The sequence below is a fragment of the Brassica oleracea genome, chromosome C2 (genome assembly GCF_000695525.1).
Source record: "Brassica oleracea var. oleracea cultivar TO1000 chromosome C2, BOL, whole genome shotgun sequence".
Taxonomy (NCBI): domain Eukaryota; kingdom Viridiplantae; phylum Streptophyta; class Magnoliopsida; order Brassicales; family Brassicaceae; genus Brassica; species Brassica oleracea.
In genome coordinates this window covers 40,186,081-40,195,615 of record NC_027749.1, presented here as the reverse complement: position 1 = coordinate 40,195,615, position 9,535 = coordinate 40,186,081, and the positions used below count along the sequence as shown (strand labels likewise).

Below are 9,535 nucleotides of genomic sequence, written 5' to 3'. Positions count from 1 at the left end.
TGTTATAAATTAAGCATTGAAATGATCATCCACTTCTTTACCAAACTCAAGCACTATGATCATCCACTTCTTTACCAAACTCAAGCACTATGATCATCCACTTCTTTACCAAACTCAAGCACTATGATCATCCACTTCTTTACCAAACTCAAGCACTATGATCATCCACTTCTTTACCAAACTCAAGCACTATGATCATCCACTTCTTTACCAAACTCAAGCACTATGATCATCCACTTCTTTACCAAACTCAAGCACTATGATCATCCACTTCTTTACCAAACTCAAGCACTATGATCATCCACTTCTTTACCAAACTCAAGCACTATGATCATCCACTTCTTTACCAACTCAAGCACTATGATCATCTACTCATCAAACACTATGATCACCCACTCATTTACCAAATTAAGCACTATCTTTGTTATTTTATGTATTGTTGTTCACTATAAATACCATCACTCATCTCACTCTTTTGTACACCATAAACAAGAACAAGAGTAATTCATCAAAGAATCATTACATTTTCTTCTTCCTTCTTATAATAAACTCTCTCCCTTATACTAGTGTTATTTGCTTCCTACGGGTATTAAATTCTACTCTTATTTAAATTTCACGATACTATAAATTATAAGTTATTTCATAACACCTTTTAATTTGTCTTTGTTTGTTTGTATTTTGATTTGCAATAAACTACTGTTTCTTCATGTATGCCAGAGAAAAATATACAGATTGAGCAACTTCAAAATTATCAGCTAGAGACTCATTAAGAGTAGTCTACTACTACAAGCAAATCAAGATGATAAAGTGGAGATATTATTTAGGCTTTTGTAGCTTGTAACTGTACTAATTCTGGAGTTTCAATCTTTCCAACATAATGAGCTTTTGGATACTTTATTTTGCAATTGCAGCCATTGAACAAAGAACTGGTAAACTATTCTTAAACTTGTAAAGAAGGACAAAGAATCAAAACAAAGAGAAAACTTGTAAGCAACGAGCTAGGAGAATGGCCAAGTTGGTATGTCATTTTGGTTGTGTTGGATCAAAAGTACAATAAATCCCATATAGATGAGCCACCACGAGTCTGTTGTTCCAATACCACAGCTCGTTGGTGAGCTTCTGTAACCGTGGCGGGATTGAATTGATGAAAAGCTACAAAAACTTGTTGCTACAAAAAAGGCTTTTTTTCCACCAAGATGCAGCGTAGCCACGAAAACTTGTTGCTAGTAAAGACACACGATGTTCCTCTGGAACTTTCTTGAAATCAAGAATCTCTTCCACTGTAACCAACCAATCAAGAAAGGCTTCTGCTGATGAGGATACTCCATGAAACTCAGGAATCGTGATTATAAAGCCTGAATCCCAACGATGGTGATGGTCTTCCTCTCTGTTATGATGCAGAGGAATAACATCTTCGTGAGACAAACGACTGTCTTCTGATTCGTTGTCTGAGCAGTCAGTGACGACGAGAAGAGGGTCCTTGCGATCTTGAGAAACTGTTGGAACGTCTTGGTCAGCTCTGTTGGCTTGAGCACTTTGCTGTATTGCATCGGCGACCATGTGGGGAAAAGTGGCTTTAAACTCTTCACAAACTTGCTGTATGACATCAGCCACTCTAGTTTGCAAAGTGGCTTGAAAGTCCTCAAAACGTTTCTCTATTGTAGCAGCGTCAGCCACCCTACGGTGCAAAGTGTCTTTACAACCTTCACAAACTTTCTCTGATGCATCAGCATCAGCCAGCATACGGGGAATAGCGTAGAAAGGTTCTTCATTGAAAAAGCGAGACCAATCTCCCACGTTGTACGTCTGTGTATGTCTCGAAGTCATGGGATCGTTGAGGGAAGTATCTGATACCAACTAATGAAACAAAGAGAACCCGTAACGCTGTCTGTAGTAAATAAATAGTAAGGTGTCGATTACAAAGCGTATAGGACTTGTTTATATAGGTGAAACCCAGGTTCTAAAACGCGGCCGGAGTGGCCGATTACGCGCCGGTGCAGCGCTCGGCGTCGGAGCTCCGCCGCGATTCAGCTCTGTTCGGCCAAAAACTCGCCCAAAAAAACACACCTCATATTATGCTATTTCCAAGTTCGAAAATGATAATATCTTCACGAATCTATTATAATACAGTGCTAGGAACAAAGAAACGTAGTTAAATCAAAGGAAATCGTTAAAAAAAGTTGATTTGTGTTGGAGAAGATGAGAAAACGGCTCTGCAATTTAGGTTTAGAAGGAGGGAATAAACAACAAAGAAGATGAAGAAGTATTTACGTTTATGCCATTAATGAGTTGAAAACAAAAATAAAAATAAAACGCACCAGGGGTATCGAACTCGGGAACTCCTTAACGTTACAGAAGCAATGAGACCACTACACCACTTCAGCTTTACTTTCTTTCTTGGTAAATCAATCGTTATTATACATAAACTATCAAAAAATCAAAAAATACTCAAAACTAATCTCCGATTAATCCCCGATTAATCTCCGATTTTCTTACAACTCGCTAGGCCCGGACCAACCGCCCGATTCACGCCTAGCGCGATTCCGAACATGGGGTGAAACCTATAACAGAAAATAGGAAAAGCTTTTGAAATAAGAAAATTCTGAAAAAGTAAGAAACCTATTGAAGAAAGGAAAACATCTTAAAAAAACACCAAACAGGAAAACTTGATGAAAGACAAGGACCGGCTGATTTTGGTTTGGTTTATTTGAGTTTAAAAATAGATTTGACCGGTTGATTTTTTATCAATTGAATAAACCATCCCTATGTTTCTCGCTGCTAAAAATCCCGTTGGTTACGATCTGGAATTCTTTCCTCTGAGTTTCTCTAGACGAGTGAGAATCTCATTCATATCCGGTCTATCTTCAGGTCTATAGCTTGTACATAACAAACACAGCTTCAACAGATCTTCAATGCCCTCTGCCTCCTCTCGAGAAACGATAGACGACACGATTTCTAAATCAAGAACCCTAATTATCCCTTCTGATCCATCTCCAATCGATGTCTCCACCAATTGACGCAGACACACGCCTCCTGATTCAACATCGTCCAACGAAGTTGGTCTCCGTTTCGTCATCAGCTCCATTATTATGATCCCGAAGCTGAACACATCAGCCTTTATCGTTACCTTCCTCATATAAGCAAACTCTGATCATGTACAAAAGAGAGAAACAAGGAAGAAGAAGTCTGTTAGAGATGAAAAGATATTTTGGATTACTCGGTTAGTTACAATTTGACTAAACCGATATAAACCATATATACAATTTAATTGAATCAGTTAACCAAAAGAGTGTGTGGATAAATCAAATTACGGTTTTGAAATGTGTACCTGGAGCCAAGTATCCAATCGTGCCTTGGAAGGTAGACGCTGTGACGCTTCCATCTTCACGTAACCCTAGAATCCGAGCGGTTCCGAAATCGCTGACGTGAGCAACACCATCGCCGTCGAGGAGCATATTCGCCGGCTTCAAATCGCAGTGAACGATCGGGAATCCAAATCCAGAATGAAGGTAATCGATTCCGCTAGCGATATCAACACATAGATCGATTCTCTCGGAGAAGGATCCGATCGATGCAGAAGAGTTGTGAATCGCGTCCTCTAAGCTTCCCTTCTCCATGTATGGAAGCACCAAAGCCTTCATCTTCCCGCTCTCCCAAGCGAACCCTAAGATCTTCACCAGGTTTCGATGCTTTAGTTGGTTCAGTGTTTTGGCTTCTGTGTAGAACCATTTATCTGATTCTGCTGAGAATTGCTTCAGGTTCAATACTTTTACTGCAATCGCTGTACCATCCTCTAGCTGACCTTTGTACACTGTGCTTAAGCTGCTTGAACCGATGATGTTGGCATTGTTGAAAGAATCTGTTGCTTGTTCCAGCTCTTTCGGGTCGAATCTTTTTAGCTTCAGAGCTGAATCCAAGTCCGGCATTGGAGACTCTGGCGAGTTTTCAGTATTTTCCTTGCAACGGGCGAGCAGAAGCAGTAGGATAACGAGAACGGCGGCTGATCCAAGACCAATCACGATGATTGCACTTCTCTTTGAGAAGTGGTTTGACTTCTTCTTGATCATCATCATCATACATGGCTTGAGTGGCTTCTTTCTGCCACAGAGATCTGTGTTTCCCATCAGATCAGATGCGTTGATGTCTTTGAACGCCCCGGATTCAGGAACATGGCCTTTGAGGTGGTTTGAAGCGAGTTTGAGATGTTTCAGGGTCGGAAGATTGGCAAGATTCTCTGGAATTTCACCTGTGAGATTGTTATTAGAGAGATCCAAGGAGACTAACTGTGTGAGGTTGTTTCCAAATCTCTTGGGGATTTCACCAGAGAGACTGTTTCTTGAAAGGTTCAAGCGTTTGATCATATCCATGCCTCCTTGTTCGAAGACTTGATCTGGGATCTGACCTGTGAGATTGTTCCTTGAGAAATCCAGTAAGAAGACGTTTTCGCAGGCCTGTAGAGATCTTGGAATAGACCCAGAAAAGAGGTTGTTCGAAAAATCGATTTCTTGAACCATTTCTAGCTTTCCAAGCTCATCGGGGATGGTTCCTCTCAATAAATTGTTTGAGAAGTTGAGATTAAGCTGTAAGTTTCTCATCGAAGAAATCAGCTCCCCAGGGATGGTTCCGGTGAGAAAATTGTCTGAGATATCGAACGTGTTGAGATGCGAAAGTGATTTAAGGCTTACATGGATAGACCCGTTGAACTTGTTACCATGAAGACCCAAGTAGGTAAGAGATTCGAGCTTCCCCAACCAGATAGGAATTGGACCTGCTAATTTGTTGTTAGATAGCTCGAGCACTGAGAGTTGCTTCATTCCAAACATTTCTTCAGGAATTGGACCTTTGAGTTCATTTTTATCCAGCTCAAGCCCCTGCAGTAGAGTCAGATTCGATATCTCCCTTGGGATTCTTCCCATGAAATGATTTGTGTGAAGTTGCAAGAGAATCAACTCTCTCAGATTCCCAATCTCTCGAGGAATTGTTCCAGTGAGAGAGTTAGAGAATACTTGCAGTATCCTGAGTTTCTGAAGCTTCCCTATTAATGGCTTCAGAGTTCCTGTTAAGTTGTTACGTGCCAAATTAAGAACTTCCACGTCTGAGCAGTTAAAGAGATCATCTGGAATTTCCCCTGTAAACCGATTCGGTCCAAGAGAAATAGCAGTAAGATTTGTCCGTCCTAAACCCCTAGGAATCTTGCCAGTCATTTGGTTAAAAGACAGGTCCAAGACTTTAAGACCAGTGCAGTTACTTATGCTAGAAGGTATTGGTCCGGTAAGAAGATTGTCGTGCGCTGAAAGGTTCTGAAGATTTGAAAGAAGCCCTAGATTCGCTGGGAGCTCACCGGTTATATAATTGAACCCCATCGTTATCGCTGTCAAGTTTCTCAAGTTTGTGATTGACTGTGGAAACTCCCCCGTTAAGTTTGTTTGAATGAAGCGTAAGGTCTTTCAGTGATTTCAATGAACCGATTTCTTCCGGAATCGGTCCAACCAACTGGTTTCCTGATAATCCCAAATTCGTTAACCGCGTTAACCGAAACATGGAGGATGGAATCGGAGAACTCAGTTTGTTCTTGTATAACCGGAGTGACTCCAGCTTATCTAAATTTCCCAACTCAGTTGGTATTCTCCCGATTAACTGGTTACCATACAACTCAAGTTGGACCAAGCTTGTGCAGTTTCCTATCTCAGCCGGTATCTCTCCTTTCAACAAGTTATTATATAAACCGAGAACCTGTAAATTCCGGAGATTCCCTATCTCTCTCAGTATTTTACCGGTTAATTGGTTACTACCCAGGTTTATAACCGTCAGATTAACCAAAGTACCAACTGATACTGGAATCAAACCACTAAATTGGTTAACGTCTGCTACAAACACCTCTAGATGAACCAAATCTCCCAAGCAATTTGGTATCTCCCCGGTTAAGTTATTGCTTCCTATTCTAACTGATACCAACGATCTAGTTTTGCATACTGATTCAGGAACATTACCGGTCAACAAATTATTTCTCATATCAAGGGACGCAAGATTCTTAAGTTCCCAAACTTCAGAAGGAATCGAACCAGAGAAATAATTTAAGTAAAGAACGAGCTGGTTTAGCTCGGTTAATTTCCCGATTTCAGCCGGTATTTGGCCGGTAAAATTGTTTGAAGTGAGATCAAGAACCTGGAGATAGGTGAGATTTGCTATGGCTGGAGACAGAACACCTTGAAGTTGCTTCTCCTTAAAGGAAAGGGAGACAACATGACCGGTATGATCGCAGGTGATTCCGGTCCAGTTGCAGTGTTGTACCAGACCAGTGGTTGTCCAGTCTGCCAATGCTCCTAGAGGGTCGCTCGGAATGCCATTCTTGAAGGATCTTAAAGCTTTAATTTCTAGTTCATAGATCTGTTTTGCTAGTGAAAAGCCAGATAATAATAAGAAGAGAGTTAAGATCAAAATTGTCTCTGAGAGTGATGTCATTGTGGAAGAAGATACAGATTTGAGGGGTCATGTCATGGATGTGAAACGGTCAAAACGCAATATATAATGTTCATAGCTTAAACATAATTTAATCAAGTTGCATTTAAACTATAAACTCACTAAAAGCATTCCCACTCAGTACACATGCTTAAACGTCTCTGTGTATTATATATTCATTGGAGATCTATATAGATACATAGCCAAATCATAGTCCATGGTTATGTAGTCTTTTCGAGTTAGTTTTGAACCGTTTAATAAAACACAATGTTTCTACGAAACTAAATAAACCTATCCCGACTCAAATATATATGTGGTAGTTTATGTTAGTGTCGTCCGTAAAGTTCAAACAATCAAACTCAAAATGTGTATGCGGTTGTAAAAGATCAACAATAGATTCTCTAGACGCTTTTTCGTTAACCCTGCCGGATTTCACTCATAATTTTTCACATGTTAGATATTAACTTTTAGAAAGTTGATTTAAGAAATAGCATTTCATGCTAAAAGAAATTTGAATATGAAGTTGACAAAAAAGAAAGAAATTTGAATATGAAGCATAAACAAAACCAACGTTATTGCGCTACTATTGGTTAATTCGTAAAATATCTATAGGATTCTGCCCTTATTTTTTTGAAGTTAATTACAATACCATATCATTTCTTTTTTTTAAAGTATTTAAACTTTAATTTAGCCAGCTATAAATTCAACCATTAGGAATCATCCAATTTCATGGCCAATCACATTGCAGTTTAGAATTATATATCTCCAATCACAAGATAGATGATGTTATCTTCATACCAAAACAATATTTTTATACCAAAAGCATGATAATATATATATATATATAGCTTAGGAAATATTTATCGAGTAATAATTTTATGATGTTTATAATATAGTTGACTTTCATTGTATAAAACTTTTAGCAAGCCTTAATATGAATATCGATTTTTGTTATAAGAATATTATCGAAATACATTTTATAATTTGGTCATAATTTTATTTAAAAAAACTATTTTTTTTCAAAAACAATTGCTGGATATTTTAACTACTTGCTCATCTAAGTTTCGGCGTTCGAGTTTTAAGGTCGGGTTCGGATAATTTCTTTTTGGTTCTGTGTCCTTCGAATCTTAGACATTTGATTTAAATTATATTGCAAGTCATTTTCAATTTACATTATATTGCAAGTCATTCTTATTTTAAATTATATTGCAAATCATTTTTAGTTTAATTTCCTAGTGAAGTAAGTAACAACAAGATAATTATTTTCAGAACATTAATATTTTGAATAGATATTGGTCATCCAAAGCATATAAAAACAACTGTTAAACAAAATCACAAAACACATGATATAAATTTTAAGTAGAAATGCATATGATATAAAAATAAATACATAACCGCGCTTTCAAAATCTAGTAAAACATATGGTTATTTCAACTTCAGACATGGTTAAAATTATAACGGTGCGGAGCAACTCACACCATGAAGATTCATAAAATTAAAATTGATATAATTGTGTCCGCTTTGCATCTACTAAAAGCATATATCCCCTCCCTATCCCGCACCATTACCACTAGGAACTCTATTGAAGTGATCACGAACTTACTTCATTTACACATCTTCTAACTTCTGACTAGAGCTTATTAGCTGTCTTAATGAAGTATTTATCAACAAGTTGCGTTTTGTATATGAGAGCAATATGCCAACCATTTTCCCAAGCAGGGAAAAAAGAAAGGTTTCTTCTGCCAAAAGTTTATTTTTTCTCAAATTTATGTAAATAGTACTAGTATGCAGATTTAAATCTAAATATTATATGGTGTCAGAAATAAAAATAAAAATAAAAATAAAAATAAATTCTTAGGTATGTATCGAGGCATCCCATATACGAGATATGGACAACGTGTTTCCAGATACCATGCTTACTTGATCTTTTGACCCATTTAACAAAAAAATTTTAAATTCTTCCGGAAACTAATGCTAATGTTTACTTGACGACCTTGACCCATACTTAATTTTCAATTTATCAACTGACCTTGACTCATTCAACAAATATTAAATGTTATTCGAATACTATATGCTTACTCCTTGCCTGATTTAAAAATAAGACACGCACAAAGGAGTCAACAATGAAGGCATGAGAGAAATGGACCTGACTTTCATACACAATAATCAGGGTGTCCATAGAGAAAACACTACTACCTCCGTTACAGAAAAATCAATTTTGAAATTAATACTAAGGCAAAAGTAAGTATAACTATAAACTGTTTTGGAATTCTAAAATAATATTTTTATATAACAAGAAAAAATGCTAAAGTGACACTTTTAAGAAACAGAGAAGGTATTTTTTTTTTTGTATTTGTGATTTGCTTCGTATATTACAAATATCTAACTTTTCAATATGCTTTGTTTAGAAAAAAATATAAATATCCGAAAATCCGGATATCCGAAAAATATGTAAATATTTGCGTATATTGACGAATATTTGTAGATATCTCACATTCTTTGTTTAACACAAATAATGTAGAAAAAAATAATACACGGTTGTTCTTAAAAATATTTTCGTAATATGTTTCATAATTTAAAACTAGTTAAAAAGACGAAAATTAAGAAAAACTTATAGTCGTCATAAATATTTTATTTTCCTTTCTTAATTTAATATTTTATAAATAACAATGAGAATAAAATTTATCAAATGATATGTTAAAAAAATAATTATATAAACTCTACATTTAGTCGAGATATACATGTCTCATATATCTATCGGAGCACAAAGGATATCTGTCTTTTAAAATTTTGGTACTTGTAATTTATTTCATTTTAACGGATACTAGTTTTAATTTTTTTTTACTACAAGAAGTACAGACATCCGAAATTTTTAGATTAAATCGAAACAAATAACATATCGAATCAAATTTAACTGAGAAAATGTCAGACTTAACAATAATATGCCGCCGGGGGAAAAATCTTAGCTGAGGAAACGAACACTGGGGGAGACAATGACAGAAAACTCATAAAATATCTCAATAATTTTAAATTAAACTGGACCGGCCACCTAACCAAGCAAACTTTTGGGTCGCAG

General features: G+C 36.7%; 1 pseudogene; it reads right to left on the bottom strand.

The window, feature by feature from the left end:
* Nucleotides 1-2,702: 2,702 nt before the first annotated feature.
* On the bottom strand, nt 2,703-6,528 carry LOC106324654 (annotated as a pseudogene).
* Between the last annotated feature and the right edge of the window lie 3,007 nt (nt 6,529-9,535).